The 26,576-nt window shown below is 39.5% G+C and overlaps 1 long non-coding RNA gene across 1 annotated transcript; it reads right to left on the reverse strand.

Moving 5' to 3' along the window:
• Positions 1–21,242: 21,242 nt before the first annotated feature.
• LOC123745785 (uncharacterized) lies at positions 21,243–23,936 on the reverse strand. The gene is made up of 3 exons (XR_006771412.2): positions 23,790–23,936; positions 22,063–22,165; positions 21,243–21,858 (listed from the first exon to the last, which is right to left on the reverse strand). It is a non-coding gene; the product is annotated as an uncharacterized lncRNA (long non-coding RNA).
• Between the last annotated feature and the right edge of the window lie 2,640 nt (positions 23,937–26,576).

The raw sequence follows: 26,576 nt of genomic DNA on the forward strand, positions 1-26,576 counted from the left end.
AAAGCCATCTTTCTGATACTTAGTGTACAATACTGATGTATATATATATACTCAGGGGAAAATCCGATTCCAAGACCAGTATTGTCCAGCATGTGGTTTTCTCAAGAGGAAAAAACTTCTTTTTTTCCCCATTGTGTTATATCAAGATAACAGAAATCAAGAAAATATAACAGAAGGCTCTCCCCACACACTATCCTCACTCTGGTTTAAACTTAAACACATAAAAAAGGTTCAATACGATCATGTTCTAGTTGTAAATTGAATGGAATTTAATAAGGGGAACTACTGAACCTGATCTTGCAACTACAGAATGAGGAAGTTAAATCCTCTTGCGAGCCTACAGAAATAGAAAATAAGAGTAAACTAAAGGGTAAAACAACTACCTCAAATAAACATCAGTCAATTACTTTCACACCAAGTTGGAGAAAATCAGGCACTTACGCAGCAGAATCCTTCAAGCCTACTGTCACTTGTTCACCCAAACCTGTAACTTCCAAGCGTTTCTGACCAACCACAAACGGGCTGGGGGACATGTATGTTCAGCAAAAAGAAACACTTAACATACCGTTGTGCTAATTATCCAGACAGACACTCGTATTAAGTGACTCCGGGAACTGGGGAAATGTGCAGTGACTCAAATCACATAACATAGACTATTGTGAAACCCAATTCTACACCTGCAACAGGTGTAGAAGAGGTAAGCACCATGCAAACATACGAAATTAACGTATTCCAGGCTGTTACGACCCTGGGTTCTCCAGTGGAAACCAGAGGTCAAAATTGAGCTATTAAACTTCCTAAGTAGTACAGTTGGCGCATTTCGAATGGAAATTGTTTGTATCTTCCCTGCCAGACGTAAGACTATTATTGTTTCTCAAAGAGCATTTAAAGACTGAGCTGGGGGTTGATTATTAAATAATAACATAGGCACCAACTTTGCTTACTAATACTTTCTAATCATTCATAAAGTAACAATACGTTGCATAGGGGAAGATCTTTAATGTGCTTAGCTGCACGATCAATTAGGCTCCTTCCGGCACCACGACATGAGGGAGGCCAGGTGGTCGCGAGGAGCTCTCTTCTCTCTGGCTGGTGTGTGTGGATAAGACCTACTCTGTGGCTGCTCCCCTACTCTCCTTCCTTCTCCTCTTACTTATTTCCCTTACCTGAAGTTCCTCTATCCTTAAGCTAAGTACAGGGCATTAGTGAGTGTGCCTACTCTGGTAGTAACGATTGGTGAGACCTGGGGATAGTATTTTGCCAGTGTTTGGGTACCCCTAAGTGTTGTGTTTTGTATTAGGGTCCCACGTGGTTTCACTACCCTAAGCTGCATCCAGCTTCAGTGCTTATCCAGTAGTACTTTACCCTAGCTTGTTATTAGTGTAAACCTTGTATCCTGCCTATGTGGACCAAGGCTTTTAACGTAAGATAGTGTGGTAAAGTTATTATTATTATTGTTATTGGTGTGAGTGTATGGGGGGGTTGTTAAGGGGTTAATAAATAAGTACATGAATTACAGAGTATCTCTTCTTCCAAGGTGGGAGCGCAGTGATCAACCCTTAGACTAACATTTATGGTCTTGTAGCAAGTTATTACTACTGTGGATAGTTTATTTTGGGGGCCGGGCCTTTTAGCTCTCCCATATTTGATACTCTTGTCTTCTAACTACCTTTACCCCTTAATAGTACCAGTACCCCATAGAAGCCCCACTCATATCAGTTGTAACACAGGCCCAAGGTGGAAGACAGCATTCCCACCACAGTACAGATTTGCAAGGTGCGACAGAAAATTAGTGTTCAATCGGCAGAGTCTAAAAGTAATGCGACTTTGCCTACTGCCCAAATTACCATCCAGAATAAGAGGGCCAAGGTCCATACCCGTGGGTTGTTTGACCAAGGATCCCAGAGAACATATGTCACTAAAAAGTTGGCAGATGAACTACAATTAAGGCCTGTAGCCCAGACGACAATCAATATCTCAGGGTTTCTAACAGATACAGGACCTCAAGAGTACCAGGTGATACAACCATTAGTACGATTAGGCGGCTACGTCTGTCAAGTACAAGCCATTGTGGTAAACAAAATACAATAGACCTACAAGTGCAAGGTCTGGGAGCAATTGCCAAATTCCAGAGAAATAGAGGAACAAAATTGGCAGATAATATTAAGTCTGATTCACCTCGCCGACTTCGGTATCCTTGTAGGTACAGACTACTACCATCGATTCATCGGTAGCCCTGCTAAATATCAGGGCATGTTAAATTCTGCAGGAGGTAAATTACTCTCAGGCCCAGTATTAAGCCTGACGAGACCTATGCCTGCAGATAAACAACACCTGTAGAAATCTAAACTTGTCAGCTGATTATATTTCTCCAGTAGCACTATACTAAGGAGATTACAGCTAACAATAGCAACAGAGGTTGGTCTTAATATCATCATTTAAAGCTGAAGATGAGTTCATGAGGCTTCAGTGGCAAATCAGTGAAGAGTAGCCTCAACAGCTACAAGTCATTGCGACCAATGTCACTGAACCCACCAGTCTCAGAACCATACTTGACTTTATTGACTATTCAATCCTCTGAATCAATTAACTAAATTAAATCCCAATTAATCTGACGACTGATTTTGATACACTTATTATGTAATCAAGATATATTCCATGGGCCTCAGTGTATATATATCAGTGACCAATTTCCTGAACAAGCTTCAAATTATTATAACTAATGTCACTGATCTCACTGCAGTCCCAGATTCATACTTGACTGTAGTACTTGATCACATTCAGTCCTCTGGGTTAAATAATATGTAATTAGACTATAATTTTAGCCTCCCCAAAGAGTTAACAGGGAAATGAAATCGCATTAGACTTCTAACCTCTGCAACTCCAGTACGGGACATCCGTCCTGTATGAACAGACGCACAAATGTGTGATTACTAACTACTAACATCAAATTAATCTAAGAATTCGAAGGAGGAGTATCAGTGTTCGTCTCTTCTAAATAGGACTTCAACCCATGAGCACCCCCCGGGAAATTATGTCGGAAAACCTGACACCATTTACTAATATTAAATACAATAAGCAAATAATATTGCTGTTGTTGTATACACAAGTTAACCCATAGAAAATGTAGCCTGCAGTGGAATTTTCCATCAATAAAAAACGGGATATCATTGCCACATCGCTATTAAATTTGCCAACTATTCTGCTGGGAACTATTCTTAATACATTAGTCTTTGGACTTTTAACATCATAAAAACATCTCATTTGAATTAACTTAATTATCAGCACCAAAATGGAGTAAATGTGACCCTTCTACCACATATTGACATCTGGACAAAGAGCCAGAGCGTCAGTAGGGGAAGAGAGGTCAGCCATTGTTAGACAACAGAGTCGCAGGAACGAGTTCAGCTCCTATAATTCTCCCTTGGACGATGTGTTATGGAGATTAAATTAGTGCTTCTTCCATCATCAACACTCAGTCATCATCTAAACACGGGAAGTGTCTTTCCGAAATCTTATCTTGTCATTTCCGGCCGGTAATGTCAGGTAGATAGGATTAATTCCGGTTAGAACATGAGGCAGTGACTCAAGCCGGATAATTGTTTCTTGGTCCTGAGAATTATTTGGTGTCATCATCCTTGTTATAACTGGTGGACTAAGCCTACTATACAATAAGATAAGGCCTCTAAGATAAGGCCTACTATGCAAGGCTCGATTTGCCTAATAAGCCAAGTTTTCCTGAATTTATATAATTTTCTAAATTTTTTCTTATAGAATGATAAATCTGTCCATTTCATAATGTACAAGTTAATTTGTTTACATTTGAGTTATAATTAACGTAGATATATGACCGAACCTAACCAACCTTACCTAACCTAACCTATCTTAACCTAACCTAAACTATCACAACTAAGTCAATAAATTATGTTCTTAATATAATAATAATAATAATTCAAATAAACTAAATGGCAACAATTTATTGAAAATAAAGAAAATCACTCGGCCTATTAGGCAAATCGAGCCTTGCATAGTAGGCCAAGAAGTGCATTCTGGCTACTAGGTACATTATATATATATATATATATATATATATATATATATATATATATATATATATATATATATATATATATATATGGATATTGAATAGAAGTGTTTGTAGAAAGCCTATTGGACCAATAGGCTTTCTACAAACACTTCTATTCAATATCCATTGTTTCGTGTTCTGTCTTGTGTTGATGAAATTAATACCCTATTAATACTCTTGTTCTGTCTTGTGTTGATGAAATTAATACCCTATTAATACCACATTTTGTTCTGTCTTGTGTTAATGCCACATCACCCCTTCCACCTCACTCAAAATGTAGATATAAAATCGGAGATGCGTAAGTTCTATTCAGTTGTGTATTTGTGAACTAAAGTCTTTGAAAATGTAATAAGTTTTACGAAACGCGCTCGTGTCGCGTCAGACTAGAAATAAAAATGAATTTTGGAGAATTGATTTTTGATTTACCTCCAACAGTGAAGCGAAATGTACGAAAGATTGAGAAAATTCGTGTTAGAATTATTAATCTTACTTTTTCGGTCATATTTAATAATATATGTCTACAGGAAAGACTGCTATCAATATATACTAATATATATATATATATATATATATATATATATATATATATTTATATATATATATATATATATATATATATATATATATATATATATATATATATATATATATATATGTCGTACCTAGTAGCCAGAACGTACTTCTCAGCCTACTATGCAAGGCCCGATTTGCCTAATAAGCCAAGTTTTCATGAATTAATGTTTTTTCGACTACCTAACCTAACCTAACCTATGAAGATAGGTTAGGTTAGGTTAGGTAGGGTTGGGTCATATATCTACGTTAATTTTAACTCCAATAAAAAAAATTGACCTCATACATAATGAAATGGGTAGCTTTATCATTTCATCAGAAAAAAAATAGAAAAAATAAATTTATTAAGGAAAACTTGGCTTATTAGGCAAATCGGGCCTTGCATAGTAGGCTGAGAAGTGAGTTCTGGCTACTAGGTACGACATATATATATATATATATATATATATATATATATATATATATATATATATATATATATATATATATATATGTATATATATATATATATATATATATATATATATATATATATACATATATATATATATATATATATATATATATATATATATATATATATATATAATGATGTATATATATACTGTATATCAAAGCAATATAATGTGCTGATAGAGGAACACATTATATGACCTCCAACATTCTCCAGCCATTGCACCAAACTTGCCCTCTGATCTTCCTCCGGCACTTCTGAGAGTCGCACAACGACCAATACCATCTTATAAATGAGGTAGAACCATTTACTTTTGTGATAGGCTACTGTATGTTTAGCTAGCGCTCATAGATTTATATTAAAACTTACAAGAAGGGTAAGAAAGGATGGCATCGCTTCAGACATTTCTGAAGGCAACTTTATTGGTGAATGTGTTTCAGCCAATGAGCGGGCAGATATTATAATGTAATACAACACATTATGTGACCCCCATACCCAGATATTCTCATGTAATACAACACATTAGTGACCCTATACCCAGATATTCTCATGTAATACAACACATTAGTGACCCTATACCCAGATATTCTCATGTAATACAACACATTAGTGACCCTATACCCAGATATTCTCATGTAATACAACACATTAGTGACCCTATACCCAGATATTCTCATGTAATACAACACATTAGTGACCCTATACCCAGATATTCTCATGTAATACAACACATTAGTGACCCTATACCCAGATATTCTCATGTAATACAACACATTAGTGACCCTATACCCAGATATTCTCATGTAATACAACACATTATGTGACGCTCAGATTTGTATGACTAAATCAGTAAGCAATTCAGCAAGAGCACTGTCGTAATAGCGAAAACCAAATCTACCAACAAACTATGTATCTATATCTATTTAAACTATAGCTACCTGACAAAATATTTATGAATCGTTATGGTACTGTAAAGAATATGCTAATCAATCCTAAAGTGAAACATTAAAGTAATTGTTGAGATTGCCTCAAAGTTTCAAATAAAATAGACACCCTTAAAACATATACATATAATTAGTTCTGAAAAACTGCTACTACCAGTAGGCTACAAGATTCAGTATATATACAGTACAAGCATCCGTACGAGTATACACACAATATTTATATGACTCGTCACAGAGTTATCTTGAGATGATTTCGGGGCTTTTTTTAGTGTCCCCGCGGCCCGGTCCTCGACCAGGCCTCCACCCCCAGGAAGCAGCCCGTGACAGCTGACTAACATCCAGGTACCTATTTTACTGCTAGGTAACAGGGGCATAGGGTGAAAGAAACTCTGCCCATAATTTCTCGCCGGCGCCTGGGATCGAACCCAGGACCACAGGATCGCAAGTCCAGCGTGCTGTCCGCTCGGCCGACCGGCTCCCAATATGCATATACATATGTATGAGATTGCAATATACATATGACCTGTCACATACATAACGTTAGCAATATACATGCCATATACCAAGGGTCTTCCATAGCAACAATCGAAATTATTCTAACAATTCAGGAAAGCGTCGATTAGATAACAGGATTTACATAATTTATTTGTGCTGGGCCCATTGACCCCTCCCGCTCCGTGGGTCACCCGAGGGCATAGGTCACCTCAAAGGGCTGGCTCATTTAATTAGAATCTAGCCTTTGCAGCTAGAGAAAACTGTCTACATAATTACGCAACGTGATTAGATTTTTTCTGTCTGGCAATTAATAATATCTCAAAAACTTGCTGAGATAAAACACACAATATGTTTAAGAATATATGATCAAATTTCGGTCTTGTCTCATCGTTGTATCAATACAGATTTCGAGCCGAGTTTTCAGAAACTAGTTCATAACAGTGTTTTATTTGTGTTTCCCTCCTGACACACTATCCGCTCTTGTGTCAAGGCTGCAAACGCTGTCCAGCGAGCACTCCTCTGCCCCTGTGTCAAGGCTGCAAACGCTGTCCAGCGAGCACTCATCTGCCCCCCTGTGTCAAGGCTACAAACGCTGTCCAGCGAGCACTCATCTGCCTGTGTGTCAAGGCTACAAACGCTGTCCAGCGAGCACTCATCTGCCCCTGTGTCAAGGCTACAAACGCTGTCCAGCTAGCACTCATCTGCCCCTGTGTCAAGGCTACAAACGCTGTCCAGCGAGCACTCATCTGCCCCTGTGTCAAGGCTGCAAACGCTGTCCAGCGAGCACTCATCTTCCCGTGTGTCATGGCTGCAAACGCTGTCCATCGAAAACTCATCTCCATCTCTCTCCTTTAGTCCCTTCGTTCTTTCTATCCTTCCTTCCTTCATTACTCCCTACAAGAACCATCACATCGGGCAGGGAGATTATGCCACATCGCATCGCAGAGTAGGAATAAACACATTCATCTCAACACTGGTAAATAAATGAAGGCCGTGTCCATGGCAATAATCATGGCGTGTTGTGGGAGCGGCTCTGGTAACACTAACACTAAGCTTTTTTTCCTATATCTTTTTATTTATATATATACTAGTGGGTACAGGAATATTCAACCAGCATTGACTCCTGCTAGCAGGATTAGTGCTCTCCCTTCCTATAATTCATCTTTAGCCTTTTCCTACAAGTTTGCCCTGAAAGACGACCCACCAATTGGCTTACAAGCCTGTCCTCTAACAAATTACGTCTGCATTTCGCCGTTTAACCGTATGGCTGAAAGTGAACGAAATTTGAAAATGAAAAATTATTGAAAATGCATTTATTTGTTTTCCTCAAAACATTAAGTTAATGGTTCTCTGGCAGGCTAGGAGGGCAGGAAGTTCCCCTAAGGTTTCAAAACGTCATGAAAACCGTTAATTGAAATTTACTCTCCTAACCTAACCGAGTAAGCCAGAAGACTCAAACAGAAAACGGGACAGTACATCACTTTCGTGAGCCGATTTCGTTTTAAATTACGTCCATTTTTGGCAATAGTGCGCATACGAGCGAAAAGCGACATTATTTTAAGGCGACGGGTTGTACAACCAGGTCCTCCAATTACAGTTGGGTAAACAGAGAACTGTAAAGGATTGGCGTCCAGTCAATCCTTCCTGTTCAGGGCTTGAGACCGGCCGAAATCGCTCGCGAGGCGTGGCACGAGCGAAAGGTATGATAAAGGGTAAAGCCAAAGCTTTATCCACAAAAGTAAAACTTGTGTCACTACCAACTGCAACTGAAGGTAGAGCATGTTCATGTCTCCACGGCTGAGGCTGCAAATGGTCCCACGGTAAAAAGATCCGTTTTCTGTTGTCTACTCTGCCAGGTGATCGAGTTCCGGTAAGCCTGAAGTTGCGTTTTATTTTTCAATATTTGAATATTTTTGGAGAAATGTTATGGGTTCATGTTTTCTGCCTTGTTCATATTCTTGAGCGTAAAGATGAACTCTGCCCTGGAGGTTCATGAGTGGAGCAGTCGTTGGGTGCTGTTCTGCACTCTTTCCTTTTGTTTAAAGATACCATAAAGATAAATTTGGATCATGTTGGTCTTAATGCTCAAATTATGATTGATTTTTTCTTGTACATAAAGATTTGATTGGTCTTTTTTTAATTTTAGTTTGCCATTATTATTCTTCAATATCACATATTAAGTGTGGGAACTCTACGCCATATGTTTGCGCTTAAATATATGAGTAGAGCGTTAACCACAAACCCCACAACAGCTGCCTTAGGACCTATTTACTGCTAGGTGAACAGATACATGATGAAAGGAAATTTGCCCAACCATTTCTGTCCCGCCCGGGAATCGAACCCGGGATTTGTGACTGTGAGTCGAGAACGAAGACAACAAATTTGTATTCATATTATTTAATGAGATAGTTCATCGATATATCGTTGACCGTTGCTTCACTCAAGAATTTCTCCAGGAACTTGCCCTTGAGGAAAGTTAAGTCGACTGATTTTTTCGTTTTCTGTTGCAATATTACCTAAAAGAAAAGGATGACGTTTTCATTTTCCAGTTTAAAAGCACGTTTTCTTTTGGGCTGCAGATTTTCTAACTAGTTCACTACAACTTATACCTGTAACTATCCCTGACTGTGTACTGAATACTAAACAAAACAAACTTAAACTTCTTCATATTACCGTTTTAGTGTCTCGGCAAGAACCGGTTCCTACAGTCAAGAATAATAATATCGGTAAAACCTGTTTAGTACAATACTTTATGGAAGGTCGAGAGCAAATACAAAAGCTAATGGATATTTAAACTTAATTTAATGTTTGTTTTATATAAAACTAGCAAACCCAAAGATAATGCGGGTGTTCCTAGCGGCCGGCGTAGCTATGATACATGTCCTTGTCTTAGGGTTCAATACTTCTTTCCTGTCTCTCTGAATTTTCCCCATTTTTGCGACTCTGATTTTACTTGCGTCTCTGGTTTTTACAACCACCTTTGCGTCTTCGATTTAACCCCCTCCTTCACCTGTCTACAAATTGTTGCATGTTTACTAAAATATTAATTAGCAAGGAGATCACTAGACATTTTTTTTATACAGGAGAAAATGCCTTTCGCAAAAAAAAATAAATAATAATAATATAGTCATACTCGACATTTTAGAGTATGTACGCTTAATACTATATGACAAATTTATCAATGTCTTTAGAGAAACTTGCATTATCATAATCATGTTTCCGTTATCAATAATACATTCTGTTATCAATAATACATTCTAGACAAAGTTCCCCGCAAACTTTGGTGTGTGGGTTGTGGTCGGGTCATCACGTCGGTGGCCAATACAAACATCACATTGTTCCTTTCTTTACTCTTCTTGATGAGGCTAGCGGACCTGCCACAGATCTAAGGAGACATGTTCTAATTGATCTCTGGTTTTTTATTGTTCTGTCCCATCTGGGTGATGAAATAATAATATATATTATATATGATGACATCTCATATTTCAATGGGCTATTAAAAACATGGACCATATAATTTGTTTATTTAGGTGCACCGACGTACTGGACCGAGAACCTGAAGCGATGCGGTTATCCGGGTTTTGGAAATGACGAAAGGGGGGGGGGGTAGAATTCCTCTACAGCCTCTTCAGACAGCTCACGAGACCAATTACATGTAATTGGATCCCAATTCGATTGGTATCTAAATGTGGTCAAACTGCTAGCCTCATTTGTTTTTAACCAGATGGGATATCCGGATGCGCCCGGGTCTCTCTCCCCCTCCTCCCTCTCTCGCTCCCTTTGTCTCCGAATCTACCTCTTCTCACATCTTTCTTTCCCCTATCCCCCACTTTCCATTTCTCCCTCAACATTCTCCCCCTCTCCTATTTTCCCTCCTGTCTTCAATCTCCACCCCCCCCCCACCCCACCAACTACAAATAATATGTAGTTGTAGAGTCAAATCCATAGAATTCATGCAGATTACACTATAGCATTTTCTGAAACAGACATGGCAGAGAGAGAGAGAGAGAAAGAGAGAGAGAATGTTGGGGGAGAGGGAAGGAGGGAGGCGAGAGGGGGTCTCCCCTCTCTCCTTCCCTCTCCCCCAACTTTCTCTCTCTCTCTCTTTCTCTCTCTCTCTCTCTCCCTGTCATGGCTGTTTCAGAAAATGCTATAGTGTAATCTGCATGAATTCTATGGATTTGACTCTACAACTACATATTATTGGTCAAGTTAATCCATGAGTGGGTACCTTCGCTGGTACACTGTCAGCTATAACAATTATAGTCCAATTGGGAATCAAATCTGTGCCCAATTGTGCGCCATTTAATTATGAGAAGGAAGAATTATATAAACTATATATAAATATAGTATTTTCCCTTATAAATTGATGTAAATATGATCTACATATTGTATATTATTTAATATAGAAATAACTATTAATTATGAGAAGGCAGCTGTCTGTAACGTGAATTTATTTACTAAATACTACATTTGAGCTCAACAAAATTTTGGATTTTTACTTGGTTCACTTTAAAAGTCTTACTTACTCAACCTAATCATCTAGTTACTTACATGGCACTATGTCTGCTGCAAGGTGTGCACAACAGTGCTAAGAGTCACACCAAGCTTGAACCTGAGCCAACAACTCCCATGAACCACTGTAATACTGGTTAGGAGAGATCACAGCGTTTTTATATAGCTAAGTGCGAATTGAGAGGAAAAAAACAACCTGACATGTTCTTAAATAATGTACCGAGATCAAAGTAGAATAAATTATAAAAGCGCATATAATTCTCAATCAAATGAATAACATTACAGAATGAATGGTCGATTATAAAGCGCGCGATAGGCTGCATCTTCCAAAAATTATCACTTATCTGCATCCTAATGTGCTTCCATGTCACAACATCAGGATTATATTTATATAAATGCAGCAATATAATAATATAGCATGTACATTCCAACTCACTCATCTAAACATTCCCATAAATACGAATTAGTTTATATCAACACTGGCAAAGCACAAAAAGCGAGGTTCAAAATACATCTCATTTATTTCCAAATGATATATATATATATATCCCGCCAAACACACACCGAAACTACGACGTTGGTACAACGTTCGAACAAGTTTTAACACCTCCTAACCAGTTATAACAACCCATGTAGCAAGTTGTAACAACGTTTTAATACGTCATAAACACGTTAAGCCAAGATGTAACAACTTTATTACAAGTTGTAACATGCGAAAATAGAGACAGTTTCGGTTTGTGTTTCCAGGTATATATCATCAATGTTAAGATCGAGTTTGTTAGTAGTAAGCCTCATGTGGATTTTTTTTTAAAGTTCAGTATTTACAGTGTCAGAATAACTGGGTTAGTATATGAGAATATCATGGTTGTGTCAACAACAAATAATATTATTGGCTTAATATTTCGTGATATATGGTACCGTACTGGTGTTTAGGAGAAAGTTGGAATTCAAGAATGCTACTTATTCTGTGGAATGGCAATATTAATTGGCAGTGTACATGAGATACTGTCGTTAAGGTAAATATACGTGTGTTAGTTACTAAGATAAGATCGGATGCCTTGAAGGGAATGACTTCTGACTACATAATGGTGCAGTGAAAGAAGGTTATTATGGTTATGATTGATGGTGTCTGGAGAGTTCTCCAGACACCAAACAGAACGCCTTGAAAGAAACCAACGTCGTCTATGCCTTCACATGCCCACTTGGGGACTGTCAGCCCCAAAGATCTTGGCCCTAGGTCAACGTAGACCATGGCCCTAGGCCATGGTCTACGTGCCCTATTGGGCACTCCGACCCTGGCTTAAGACCTATTAATCTCAAGAGACTAATTACAAGCCAATACAAGAGCTTATATACTTACCAACCAGCAAGTTGTTGTTGATTTATGGGCGGTGACGATCGTGGGATCGCCAACCAGCAAGTATTTCTATATGTTGTGTTGATTTAGGGGAGACTAAGTCTTACTATATATATTACTTTATCTTATAACAAAATATTACGGAAGAAGAGAAGATATTCCTTAAAGTAACTAATAAACATGTGATGCAAAAATTATTGCTATATACCTCCATATTTATTAGCGCCATCTCTTGATTGCAAATTAAATTAACCGAGGTTAATCCACCACCTTTCTGTATATAGCCTTTCCTGGGTGTTTCCTTTAGTTTTAAACTTTGTTCAGGACTAAAAATATAAGTAGTAGTCTTGCTGGTTAAATTTGTTCGTAACTTAGTGTTAGTGAAGGTTGATAGGTTCTACATGTAAAGTTCAACACCAAACAATAAACAAAAAGAGTTGTGGTTGTGGTTATTGGCTGAAATTAGTTGTTTTATGGACACAGGAAACAAGTAATAAGGAACAAGCTGGCTGGATGGAAGCTGTTTGTAAGAAGGTGAGTGTATTTAATTGTGTTCTGTATATGAGTACCTTGTGTTGGTTCCGAGGATCAATGTCCCTGCAGCCCAATCTCTGACCAAGCTTCCCGGGTGCCCTTGTGTTTAGCTACAGGCCTACCTATCAACCTCTGGACGGGTTATTATGCACTGATCAACCAGCAAGTATATTTTAGGCCTGGACATATTCCACGACTATAGTAAACTCTCAGTATACATACGCCGACAAGCAGAATTAATGTATAACGATTATAATATCCGTTGTCAGAAACAGGAAGCTTGTACTTAAGTTTAATGAGGTCGCTCTAAGTCAACTACTGATGACCATCACAGGATGCAACCCACAACAGTTACCTAATTCCCACCAGGTACATTTTTTTACTGCTAGGTTATCTTAAGATGATTTCGGGGCTTAGTGTCCCCGCGGCCCGGTCCTCCACCCCAGGAAGCAGCCCGTGACAGCTGACTAACTCCCAGGTACCTATTTACTGATAGGTAACAGGGGCATCAGGGTGAAAGAAACTCTGCCCATTGTTTCTCGCCGGCGCCCGGGATCGAACCCGGGACCACAGGATCACGCGTCCAGTGTTCTGTCCGCTCAGCTACTAGGTGAACACAGGCATCAGATGAAAGGAAATTTGCCCAACCATTTCTGTACTGTCCGGGAATCGAACCTAGGCTCTTCGATTGTGAGTCTTGGATGTAGACTAATACACTTGTACAGTGAAATTCTTGCACTGCTTTATGCATATTTCGGTCCAGTAGAAAAAGTCAAATTATTGTTATTTTTAATTACTACATATCGTTGTTACATATCTTACAGTAAACTGATGTGGTCTTTTAGACAGTTGTGTTTATTTTTCCCTAGATATTTTTTTATAATAATTATGAGGCCATTTTACATGATTTACAACTGTACGGCCATTTGAGCCTTACTCTGGTGAATGGACTTATAACACATACACAGTCTTAGGCCAAATTTAGCACATGTGTATACTAGGCCTTCGAAAAGTTAGGCATATCTGTTGCCTTCTTTATCAGGTTTTCTACAAGAGCAATATTACAATACGTAGGCTTTTTTTTGTGTGAACAACAGCCTATATTTTATAGACATCTATAGTAGCTAAATATGCAGTCTATTTTGGAAGACAGGTTGAGATAATCAGTGAAAAGTCCTTTTATACAATTATTTTGTATGCAAAATATATAGGTATAAAATAGAAACAATTTAGGCTATTCTTTTATTTACGGGGGTAAATGTTTTTGCTGGCTTTGGCTGAATATACGAGTTTGAAACAAAATAAAAGGATATTGAGACAAGGGTAATTCTTGTCGTCTCAGGTATGAACATATTGTTTATATCATTCATATATGCTTAAGTATTTACATGGGGGAAAGAAGTGAAACGAAACTTCTGAAGGTTTTTCTTATTTCAACACATTATCAAGGAATACAGACAGATAAAGACGGGGTTTGGGATTATATATATCCCACTGCACTGGAGTAGATTACGATCCATAAACCAAATATTGAATAATGACAATGACATGACTGAATGGTGATAGGCTCATTCCCAATTTCTTGGAATGTACGACATGTATAATTTTACAGGAATTGTTGATCGTAAATCAGTTATTGAAAGAAATAATATTGAATCTTCATTTGTAAAAAGAAGTGAATTAGATAATGTTAATGTAAGTTTAAGTTTATATAAATTAGATAGCTTTATATTTGGTAAGATTTGCGATAGATATAAAATGATGCAAAGAATAATTGCAGGCGATGAGTCACAATAACGTGGCTGAAGTATGTTGATCAATCCACACACTAGAAAATAAGGGGACGACGACGTTTCGGTCCGTCCTAGACCATTCTCAAGTCAGCTTAAAGAATAATTGTTTGTGTAGGACATTCCAAGAAATAGGGAATAGCCTATCCCCATTCAATCATGTCACTTCCATTATTCCATATTTGGTTTATGGATCGTAATCTACTCCGGTGTAGTGGGATATTTAACCCTAGCCCCATGTTGTTAATTTTGTGGCCTTCAAACACTCATGGTATGAGTTAAATAATAGCTCTAGGATGATTTTTGTCGAGCTGTGTTGAACTGTCTCCATAACAGAAAAACAGATACAGTATGTTGTTTTGAAGGTGAGGGCTCCACATTAGGATACATCAATTTAGATAGGAGCACATCAGAGAATTGTTCAGTTAAATAATCATTCTTTTTCGTCGTTAAAAGCTCGTTTAACAATTTCTAAGGTTTGGTTCTATATATTTTTACTGCATCTCCCACATGTGCAACTTTCAATGACTGGTGGATCCTAACTCCTTGGTCATATTTACTTGAATTTACCCAAGAGCCACCATTTCCCTGTAATGGTCTCTACAGGAACAGGAAGCCGGCGGCTTGTCAAATCTAGGTACCCTATGGTTCCTGATGATTTTTTCTAACTTCATTTTGAGCGACCACACATTTTGGCATTAAAGACAGTTTGATAATATGCTCTACGTATCTTCTAGCTAAGATGTGAATAAGATATTTATATTGTATATTATTTAATAAAGAAAAAACCTAATCATTTAAGTGGCATGTAATGTTTACCAATAAGTCGTACTAGGTTTATTTTGTATGGGTTAGTGTGTTAATGGGTAGGGGTAGTGGAGAGGTCATATCAGACTGGCAATTGTGCACATAAATGTGGTAGATCTTAATGGCTTTCATCTTGCTTAATCTGCTGTTTAAAATGGATTTACCTGTAAAATCCTCATTCGTGACCATGTAACCAGTAGGCTTCTATCATTGATTTAGGGGTTATAGATCATACAATGTAATTATGTTGTTTTAAGTAATTTAGACCAATAGACAGCTAAATAGCTCAGTACTTCTAACCAAGATTGAGTGAGAATGTCTGATCTACAAACGCTTAAATAACGTACGGGTTGGTCAGTTTGCCCCGTCAGCTTCTTTTGCCGTTTTCTCTGATCTTCGCTGTGCCGTAGGTGGGACTGGAGTCACTCCAGTATTCCACCGTCGCCCACTCTAGATAACAAGGTAGTAGAGTCCAAGAATTGGGGAAGACGGTGCACACAATGCGTCCTGTGCGACCCACCATGATGATAGTTTCGTCACTGTCGCTTATGTTGTCATCTGAGCGCTCAAATCTGGAGATGGTACTGGTAGTATTCACCTAGTTGTGCTTGCAGGGGTTGAGCTTCGGTTCTTTAGTCCAGACTCTCGACTGCCAATCAAATTGTGCACAGGTTTGCGAACCTATGGGAATCTATTATATCTACATAGGATTATATCCCCCCATGGTACCGCCTACCCGCCGGAGCCATAAATGCCAAGACATAATTGTTCAGAATCCAGCAAGATAAAAATCATCAGGAAAAATGGGGCCTGTCCCCATCGAGGCCACTAGAGATGACCCACAGGTAAACTGAGGTAGATTTAAAACTGTGCATGGAGTCTGCCTCCACTACATCACTTCCTAGTGCATTCCATTTGTTAACTAATTTTGATGGTGATCAAAATCTTTCTAAAGTGTTTGTGGGTCATTTGGGTACTAAGTTTGTTAGACAAAGTTTGTCTTTGTTAGACCAATATTGGAATCCACACCTGTAAAACAAAACCTAAATTGAAAAAGTAGTTAAGTTTGCAAAAGGATTCGTACCAGAGGTAAGAGGGCCGAGTTGTGAAGACAGGGGAACTACAGCCCTCACAACCCTTCAAGAGGAGAGAGAGAGAGGTGACATGACAACCACAGATTTCTGTGTTTAAAGGAGACACGCCCTAGAATGTGGACTGTTTGATCGTAAAAAGTCTAAAAATTACTTTTATTATAAAAAATTTGTATTACTAAAATTAGTAATAAAATCATAAGTATATATAGTTACATATACAAATATGGTAACTATTATAAGTGACTAAGTAACTTGTAAAAAAAATAAGTTATTTTCTGCTTGTAACTTTAATGTATTAGTTATCATATTTGCTAAGAAACTATATTAAAAGTAACTATGTAAGTTACATAATAATAACAAAGTAACAAAAGGTAGCCATTTAAATGGTTACAAAGAGGAGAATCTTATTTGTTACTAAGTACAATTTACAGCTAAGCTTAGTTGATTTGCATGTGCTTTCCTCCTCACAGAAATTTATCCGCTTTCCAAGCAGGTTCATTTCTTCAAATTGAGAGAAAGTCGGACGAGAGGAGTTAAATGGAACCAAGAAACGCAAATGAGTAAGAAATAAGGAAATGCTCGCACCCTGTATGGGAGGGAAACAAGTGCAATGCACTGAAGTTGTAGAAGCCACCTCCATCCACAACCTCAGGACTAGCTTCAACAAAGTATTCGATCGCCAGATTACCGAAATTAGAACGCAACACGTACAACAAGGCTGTAGGGCTTACAGAGCTAGAATTCACTTCCCCTGGAAACTTGATAGGTAAATAACAGGATAGCAGCAAAATCTAAATGTCTTTGAAATATATAATTTACGATTGCAAGGATTTACATCTCTCTCTTTACTCTACCCTGATAGTTCCCTTCACTAAAGCTTTAAGCCATGACAACTATACAGCACTGGGAAGGAATCAGGATAGAATTTTGGGGATGGGACGGGGTGGAAAGAATAGTGCCCAATCATGGATATCCAAAGTTATGTTTTCTATGGTACCCTTCGACAGAATAAGTGGTTCGTAGTCGATTTAAATAGTGTCCCCAACCCCACAGCTCGTGTGTTTGATCACTGTACGTCAGCAATGCTGTATATTCATAATCTGAGGTAGCCTCATTTACATGCAACAGTCAACATTTACCCCCTTTTAGTTGCATGGCATCCTGTACGAGTTGCACCCAGTGATAGTATTCAACGATCTCGTCGTTTCAGTGTTTATAGCAATAATACAAACACTGGCGGTCAGGTTGATGTTGCTGCTATGTGATAACACGTTCCAACCCCCACTGAATGGCTAGCGTCTGTTTTCTAAGATTCTGTTCCTGGTTCAGTCTCAAACTACAGCGCTAGTTTGTGTCCGATCCATCTGTGGAGTCATAGGCAGTTTACACAATTCTCTATTTAGTCGACACTCATTACATTCGATATTATAAATTTATTTGATAGGTGGACGAACTGTGCAATAAACCCTGTTGCCATTTATTATAAGACTAACTGTACCCGGCCACACGTTGCTGTGGTTCAGCAACGCACATGCGAAAATTAATTGTAACTTAGTATTGCGAATGTTGCTCCTACGTCCAACAGATGGCGCCGTTAAAAAAAAAAAAAATTAATGTCATAGGTGAGGCATGTATATAGCAAGTATATAAAAACTTTTTCGAATGCAACGTTGTGTCAAAATTTCAAAGCAATCGGTAAAAAGGTTAAGATTTCCTTCACATGAAAGAGTATATAAAAAAAAGAAGTTTCCTCGTCACAGACGTGTCATCTATATAGTTTGTATATAAAAACCTGCTCTGATGCGAATGGAACCGTGTCAAAATTTCAAAGCAATCAGTGAAGAACTTTCGGAGATTAGCGATTTTGAACAAACGAACATTTCCATTTTTATTTATATAGATTTGTATTCACACGATTATCTTTAAGCTCAAAAATCTAGACATGGTAACAAACCATAAATTGCATTTATGGTTATTGCATTTATTATAACAAACCATTTATTACATAAATTGTTCTGGACTACATACAGCTGGCTTGGTAATCTTAAAACACATTCCTTCGTGATCAAATCTTAACAGATTGCCTTATTACAGCTTTGAGTGTATAGCCAACAGTCGGTAAAAACTCAAGATGCATTTGCACCCATCACCAGTAAACAACATTCTCACAATTTGAATGTGTAAATAATCGCAAAGATAAATAACATCCAAATTATATATCATAAATGCTGACGAAAATACTCTTAAATTCAAATAATTAAAGCTTTAAGGATGGCAAACTAAATTTCATCGTCAGTGGTGAGCATTTTTATCAGCTCTTAGAAAGAAAAATAGAATTTCATTCAATCACCAGAATTTTGAACGATACATTTTAGACAAACAAATTTGTGTGTTATGGTTCAGAGAGTTTAAAACAATATGATTAAGTCTTGAAGATAATATATCACTGGGTAATATTGTGTTCCTTAGGCTTTCAATTAAATTATAAAAATTATCACGCATGGTTTATTTCAATTAGTTAACTATTATATTAAATATAAGTTACATTTACTCAAATCTCAAGTTTCAGAAGTAGGCCTTCAGGTTCCGATGATGACAGGGTTGGGAGGCACGAGGATAAGGCGGCAGAAGAGTACAGTGATGGCCCAACCGCTATATACTCAATACTGTGCAGTTGACTTTGGCTCAGTTAATGTCTCTTAGCGTGTTTCATAGTGGCGGTCTTCCTAGTGGTGACATTAGCAAAACCCCGTCATGTGTCGTTTTGCGTTGGGGTGTTATACGTCTCCTCGTGGCATTCACGGTGGACCATGTCCGGGGTTTAGCAAGATACTGTCGCAGTAGTCGTGGATGGTCTGTGCTTTGACGTCGCTACGAATTCTCCAGTTTCATTTCCACCAGATATTTGTCGAAAGGCGAGCTTTATGTCAAGAGAACGAAGGGTATTAGCAAGATATCAGTTCGGATATGAAAGGCAGAGCACAGGGGTACTAGTGGTGGAAAAGGGGTTTGGGATGAAAAATTTCTTTTAGCTTTAAAATAGGCACAGTTAAGAAAATGCAAAGAGTAACCAAGGCGAGAAAAAGATTAGTAAAATAAAGGAAATTTCAGAATCAAGAAACCGAGGGTCACTAATGTGTAGAGCACGGAGGAAGAGAGACGAGAACGCTTTTCTTAACAGGAGGATGGTAGGAAAATAAGTGTACATACGTGGGTTTGCGGTAGACAAACCTGACACGGCTGTGAACATTAACGTTAAAAAAGTAAGGAGGGAATTAGATTCCCATTCAACTTTGAAATGGATAGCGAGAGCCAGATTGTTAAGGAGAGGAAAGGCTGGAAGGTCATTAGGCCATAAAGCAAAAAATGTCAACATAGCGAAGCCAGAAAGAGGGAAGAGTATCAATTGTGAGAAAAAGAACAGTTTCGAAATATTCCATATCAAGATTAGCAAGACCTGGGGAGGGGGATAGAGGGCAACCCATAGCGACCCCGAAAGTTAGAAGTATTTTCCGTTGAAAAAGAAGGAATTAGAGTCAACACAGTCTGATGAATTCAAGGAAAACGTTAGTGGGGAGCGAGAGATGAAGGCCCTCCGTTGCCTTATGATTAAGGAAAGAGTCATCAAGGAGAACATTAGTAAACAATCTACACCGACTAAGCATCTTAGAAGAGGGCCGCAGGAGCAGTTTATTTAGGAAGTCCTGAGAGTGACGAAGGTGGGCAGGAGAAAGTGCCAAGATAAGTAGCCGACAGAGCCCCTTTAAGAAATTTCAGGACGAAGAGGAACACCAGGTCTAAGTCTTAGGTAGAATATAGAAATAAGGAAGAGAATGGCAGATGACAAACGTTTAATTTGTCGTCCTGACTTCGATCCAAGCCTAGAGAGCCGTCATGGTTCACGGTTGAAGGAAGTTTTAAGGCGATCCAAAGTGTTAGAAGCCAGACGAGGATATGTGCGGGAGTCAGAGAGCAAGACTATCAGCTTTCTGGGGGAAATCCACTGTCAAGGCCAACCACCGAGTTGCCTTTGTCGGAAGGAAGGATAAGAATAGAGTTTTTAGCTTTCAGGGAGGCAAGGGTAAGCTGGAATAGACACGGAAGGCGATTTTTAGAAAACAAGAATGGGTATAAGGCCCCTCCCCCCCCCATGAAGGAAGACCGGTCCGATAGAGTACTAGAGTTAGGGTTGACAAACTTAGCAAAAGAACTAATGAGGTAAATGCCACAGCGAAGGCCAGAGGAAGTAACAAGCGACCAAATCCTAGACGTTCTTGCTGGTACTTAGAAAGAGGGGGGAAAAAAGAAAGGTTGGTAACAGTCGGAGTGTATTTAGCCCAAATACTGTTGGAAATCAGACGTTGAAGTTTGTCGTGTAGTGTGGAGGAGTAGCGAGAAGAGAGGCGAGCAGTGTTAAAAAGAGACGGGAAATACAGGATTACATAGATCATTGAAGAGAAGACAGAAAACGGTGTTGACGTACTGTTAGAAAAGCATAGTCAACTTGCAAGGATTTTGAGTGAACAAGTTCTTGAAGTAGAAGGCGGGCATGTTCAGAAGGTTTACGGGCTCACCATAGGCCGTGCTACATGGACACTTCGTTCCGAGTAAGTAAATCAGAAACGACAACATGTTCAGAAAAAGTATAGCCCCGAAGTGTTAATTGGAGAAAGTGAGATAAGGAACGAGGGAGAACTTGCTCCGGAAGACAGTCTAAGAAACCTAAGCTGGTTCTTGCGACTCTTTGCGATAACAAGGGAAGACCAAGGCGCTAAACGGCTGTTTAAAGGAAGGTAGGGAATTTAAGAAGTTAAATAGCAAGACGCTTACGCGTGGCATACATGTGCAGAAGAGTCACTAACGTGGCTCAAGATATGAAGACAAAACCACACATCGTCGTAGTGTCATTTTCTGTTACGTGGTTAGTTAAAGTGACTTTATGAGACAAAGTTCATCTGTCGGTAGGAGCTTTCGTCGTGATGCTGCAGATCTTAAAAACTTTCACTCTTCGTGACCGTGGGTTCCGCATCTTAACCTTCATTGTACCATATTGGAATCATGAAGTCTATTAACTCGGCTGCTACCCCCGTCCTCAACGGGTGGCAGTACCGCTGCAAGAGTGCACCAGCCGTGATCGGGTCTTCTCACCTGTCATAACAGGCAGACACGATTGTTTGTTCGTTAGTGAATGCCAATAGCGTTGTGCGCCACCTGCAGGGAATACTGAACGTTAGTATTCAAAACCATTAGTCAAGCTACAAACCTATCTACTCCCCCATATCATCCTTCAAATCATACAAATTTTTATAAATTACACATTACTTCGAATGTAATTTATGGAAAGTTAAACTATATTCAGAGGGTTCACGGAAAGCTTCAAGTTGTAGTACCAAATCAAACTACTTTATTTCGAACCTTTTCCCAATGGTGTTCCAATGGCTAACTAAGTTGTCAGTACCCAGGTATACTGCGCCCCCTACTGCTTAATGGACGACTGCTTGGCTTCACCAATGTCATTCTGTTGATGAAAAAGAAGTGCATGAACCAACGAGGTGTGAAATTTATCATTTTAAAATTGCCACGAAGAATGGAATTTTATATTATCTAACCTACTATAAAAAATTTAGGATTTTTTTTAGTGCATTTATTAACACTCCCTGGATAGCCACTATTATAGGAACTAAATCCTACATTTTTATTGTGAAGAGAAATTAATTTTCTATGTACACGGGTTTCATATTTAAACCCATTTTGTTTAGCTAGCCATGTTGGTGATTCACTTCCCGAGCTCATCATGTGCTTAACTTTCCCCAACTACCCACCCACTCTTGCCCCGATGGGTAAAGGGGGTATAATATCAGGATGAACTAATATATAAAACACGCGTTAAGAATGAGTTGACTAAGTAAGTATGATAACTATTGTAATGTTAAAGTCAGGTATTTCGAGCTATGCCTGCACAGTAACATGTCCGCCTCCGCTACTATGCGTCTCACTCTAGTACTATTTAACATCTTCTACTGTAATGTCTAAATTCTGCATTTTCCTACGCAATTACCTTCATGAATTTAAAATATTTCCTTACGGACAAACTTTAGTATACCTACTTCTCGCAACACCACTGTCACAGACTTCCCACATGACAATTACAAACGTTGCCCAATGTTCTTACCGAGTCTTATTACTTGGCTCTTTACTTTGATATCTTCTGATCGGGCTTTATGATGGGCGCAGGTATTCGTCCAAATCATATAGCACAGTTCAGAGTCTAAGTAGTCCATGTACCAGGTCAGAACCAGCTAATTACCAGTCAAACATGTATATAATGCTTGTGTATATACACGTGCCTTTATAAAAGACCATCACCGACTTTACAATAACCGATTTTGTACTACACGCCTGGCACCCAAATTTACCGGAACCACTATTTGCCTCAGAACAGAAAGCAGACTGTCTCAGGTCCCACCTCATCCATCTGTTAGTTTTAAATTCCAGGTATATAAAATAATGCCGTATTTCGGCATTTATGGCTATCGCGGGTATGCGGTTCTATGAACCTACGAGTGAAAAACCATGTTACCTGTCGTGCAGTTTAGCTCAAGCTTAAACCGTTGATCATGTTACATTTGACATTCTAAGAGTAGTATGGACCAAAAACCATGAAGTATTCTAGTATTTAAAAAATTTGACACGAGACGTGTCATATGTCTGCTTTGCAGTGTTAGTTCTGTGGCCTTCAACTGTTGAAAGATTAGTCAACTTTGTCCTAAAATGATTTGTCTTTCTGAACTCTGGGGCCCCCCTCCCCCCTAGATAGTCCACCTGGGTTCGTTCTCTAGATTCAGTCGGGAATTCCAGGCGAGGACAAATGGTTGGGTGCGTTTTAGTATCACCTAATGCGCCTAATTCACCTAGCACTAAATACGTACCAGCCTGTTGTGGGGTTACATTCTGGGGGAAGGTCAGTAGGTTGTCCTTTGGGGTAGGGGGGGGGGGACGTGACAAAAATAAGTGCAAGTCTAACATTTATTAGTCTAACAACATTAGCAAGTCAACATGTAATAATACACTGGCAGCCTATCCCCAGACACACTGAATTATTGTTATAACTATCTAAGACAACCTGGAGTATAGGTACTTACCGGCAGTCAGGGAGCTCTTGAGTGGTGCTGGTGCTATGGACAGCGTCCACAGTTATTCTGAGAGTGGCGGCGAGGCGCGTCAACTTGTTGGGTTGGCAAGTTAGGCGGCGTTAACCAGCGAGGCTCGGGGCGTCGAGCGGCTACACATATGAAACCCTTATGCAAGTGCTGGGTTGACTTATGTTTATAATTATATTCATTTATATTGTCATAATTATTATTACAAGTGTATTCTAGTACTCGTAAAGAAATACTTTATTTAGAGGTGCTAACAATTTTAATATTTATTGGCGAATTGTCAAAGTACCGATTTTCCCATAGTCCAAGACGCACCCAAATTCGTTTTTGGTCGTTGCCCTTCATACCAACCTCTAGCCGTATGTGCCCTACCAATCCAAATTTGGAGAGGACGGTGAGCGTATATTCTGTTAGATTAAATTATCTGTTAGATTATAACGACCTGCCCGAAACGCTGCACGTACTATAGTGGCTTTACAAGATTGTAAATACTATGCTAAGCATTCTCTCTAACTCAATGTACCTTCTTGTATATAAAAAAATAAATAAAATGACCGCTGCATTATGAAGGAATGCGGAGGAATTTCTGATGGAGGAGAAAGACAGTTGCACAGCGCGTTCCGCGGCGCAGAGCGCCGTGGGGGCCTATATAAAGAAGAGAGAAGTCATGCGTACACCATTTGGTCCGGGAGACATCTCCCGTCACGCAGGGTGCAGTCGCACCTCCACAGATCTCCAGTATCATCTATTGATACTGGTGATGGCTCAAAAGGGCCACCACTTACGAGCTATTCATGCCTGTGCCACCTTTTGGGTGGCTTCATCTTCATCTTAACACATTCACAAGGGAGACATCTCCCGTCATGCAGGGTGCATTCGCACCTCCACAGATCTCCAGTATCAGCTCTTGATACTGGTAATGGCTTAATTAAAAGGGCCACCACTTACGGGCTATTCATGCCCGTGCCACCTTTTGGGTGGCTTAATCTTCATCAATCATCAGTCATGCGTTCACCATTTGGTCACCACTTGGTCCGGGAGACATCTCCCGTCACGCAGGGTGCAGTTGCGCCTCCACAGATCTCCAGTATCATCTTTTGATACTGGTAATGGCTCGAAAGGTCCACCACTTACGGGCTATTCATGCCCGTGCCACCTCTTGGGTGGCTTAATCTTCATCAATCAATCAGTCATGCGTTCTCTCTTGCTCTAGTCACGCTCCGCTTCACAAGTCAAAAGAAAAAGTTATACATCATCACACTCCTTACCGATTCAACTGCCTCAACTATGCTGGATTAAAAAGATAGCAAATTTGTTATTTAAAATACTGTACGAGGGACTTCCTTACAGACACAGATATTCACAGCAACCCTGCCCTCTGATCTCTACCCCGTGAGTACTATAATGTAGGCATGGGCATTTAACGCTTCCCTTTCAGCTTCAAAAAATTTTAATGGTGCCTTTTACTTCATTACCTCAATGACGTGTTACAGGTCGGGTCTGGAGTGCCTCTCCCCCTATTTCCCTTGGACTACATGCTGTTGACTATGGCAGTTACATTTTCCTTCCACGGACATGCTACAGGGGGGGGCGTCCATGGCCCCCCCCCTTCCATTCCTGGCGGGTTTTTTTATTCATGCCTATAATGCTTTATATGATTAAAAGTGTAAGTTTGTTGTTGATTCAGGTTTTACTTGGGCCAACATACCTGGTTTCACTTACGCTACCGGAAAAACACCTTCCCCCCCCCTTCCTCCACAGAATCATCGCGGAGGGGTCAACAGACACCCCTCGGGACGAGGAGAGCGGCGTGGAACGGCCTGCTCCCACCTGACGCAATCTGATTCAGCGGTCCGCTGCCCATTCATCCTACGATTTTTTTTTTTCCTAGGTTCCTGCTTAGGTACCCTGCCTAACATCGGGCTTACCATTAATATGTAATAATAGGCATTTACCCACAGCTTGCGTTAGTCGCACTCTGCCTTACCCGCGGTGGCCTAGACTGGGGAGTGTTACCCGTCTGTCATCACTTAAATTACCCCTAGAGTGTTCTTTTCCCCAATATCTGTTCAAGATCAATTCGGCTTGACCGCCTGGGCGTTGCAGTCTACGTCCCCGGTGCTGTCGGTTCAAGGTAGCCCACACACTTCTTGACTTCAGTTCCTGCCGCTAAGGGTGAGCATGATAGCACGCCCTTAGTCCTCTCCTAGAAAGACGGCATCCACTGGACCTGTGGAACTGACTATACTCTATCCGGTATTATTACTAAAGCCTTAATCATAATAGTAACACACATACATAATAACACATAATCAACACACTTTCACTTCCCTGCGTTGTGTTTTTAGACTAACCCGCCAACAGTGGCCTTCAGGTGTATCCACAACTGTGATATTTAACATTTTGTGATTAACTGCAACATGAGTGCTTCATTTACTTTACGTTATCTAATTTATCATCATTACTATTTAACATACTTTGATTGTTCCGTCAGTGTATATGGTCTGTACAATGTTGTTTTCAGCTTGTTGCAAGGAGCCCTGTTCGTTTGGTTTTCGGAGCGTTTAATTTTCCCCCCTGCTTTACCACACTGTCCTACTTATGCCACATGTTCACCCCTGCCAACCCTTACTGCAGTAATATTTCCAGAACGACTACAGACCATTGGGGAACACCTCATGGACGGGGAGCATTGGTTTGCGCCTGAAGAACACTCTCGATGAACTGCACGGATGGGCGAATGAAGGAACTACTCAGCTGCACTGGGGC

The sequence above is a fragment of the Procambarus clarkii genome, chromosome 10, assembly GCF_040958095.1.
Source record: "Procambarus clarkii isolate CNS0578487 chromosome 10, FALCON_Pclarkii_2.0, whole genome shotgun sequence".
Classification (NCBI taxonomy): domain Eukaryota; kingdom Metazoa; phylum Arthropoda; class Malacostraca; order Decapoda; family Cambaridae; genus Procambarus; species Procambarus clarkii.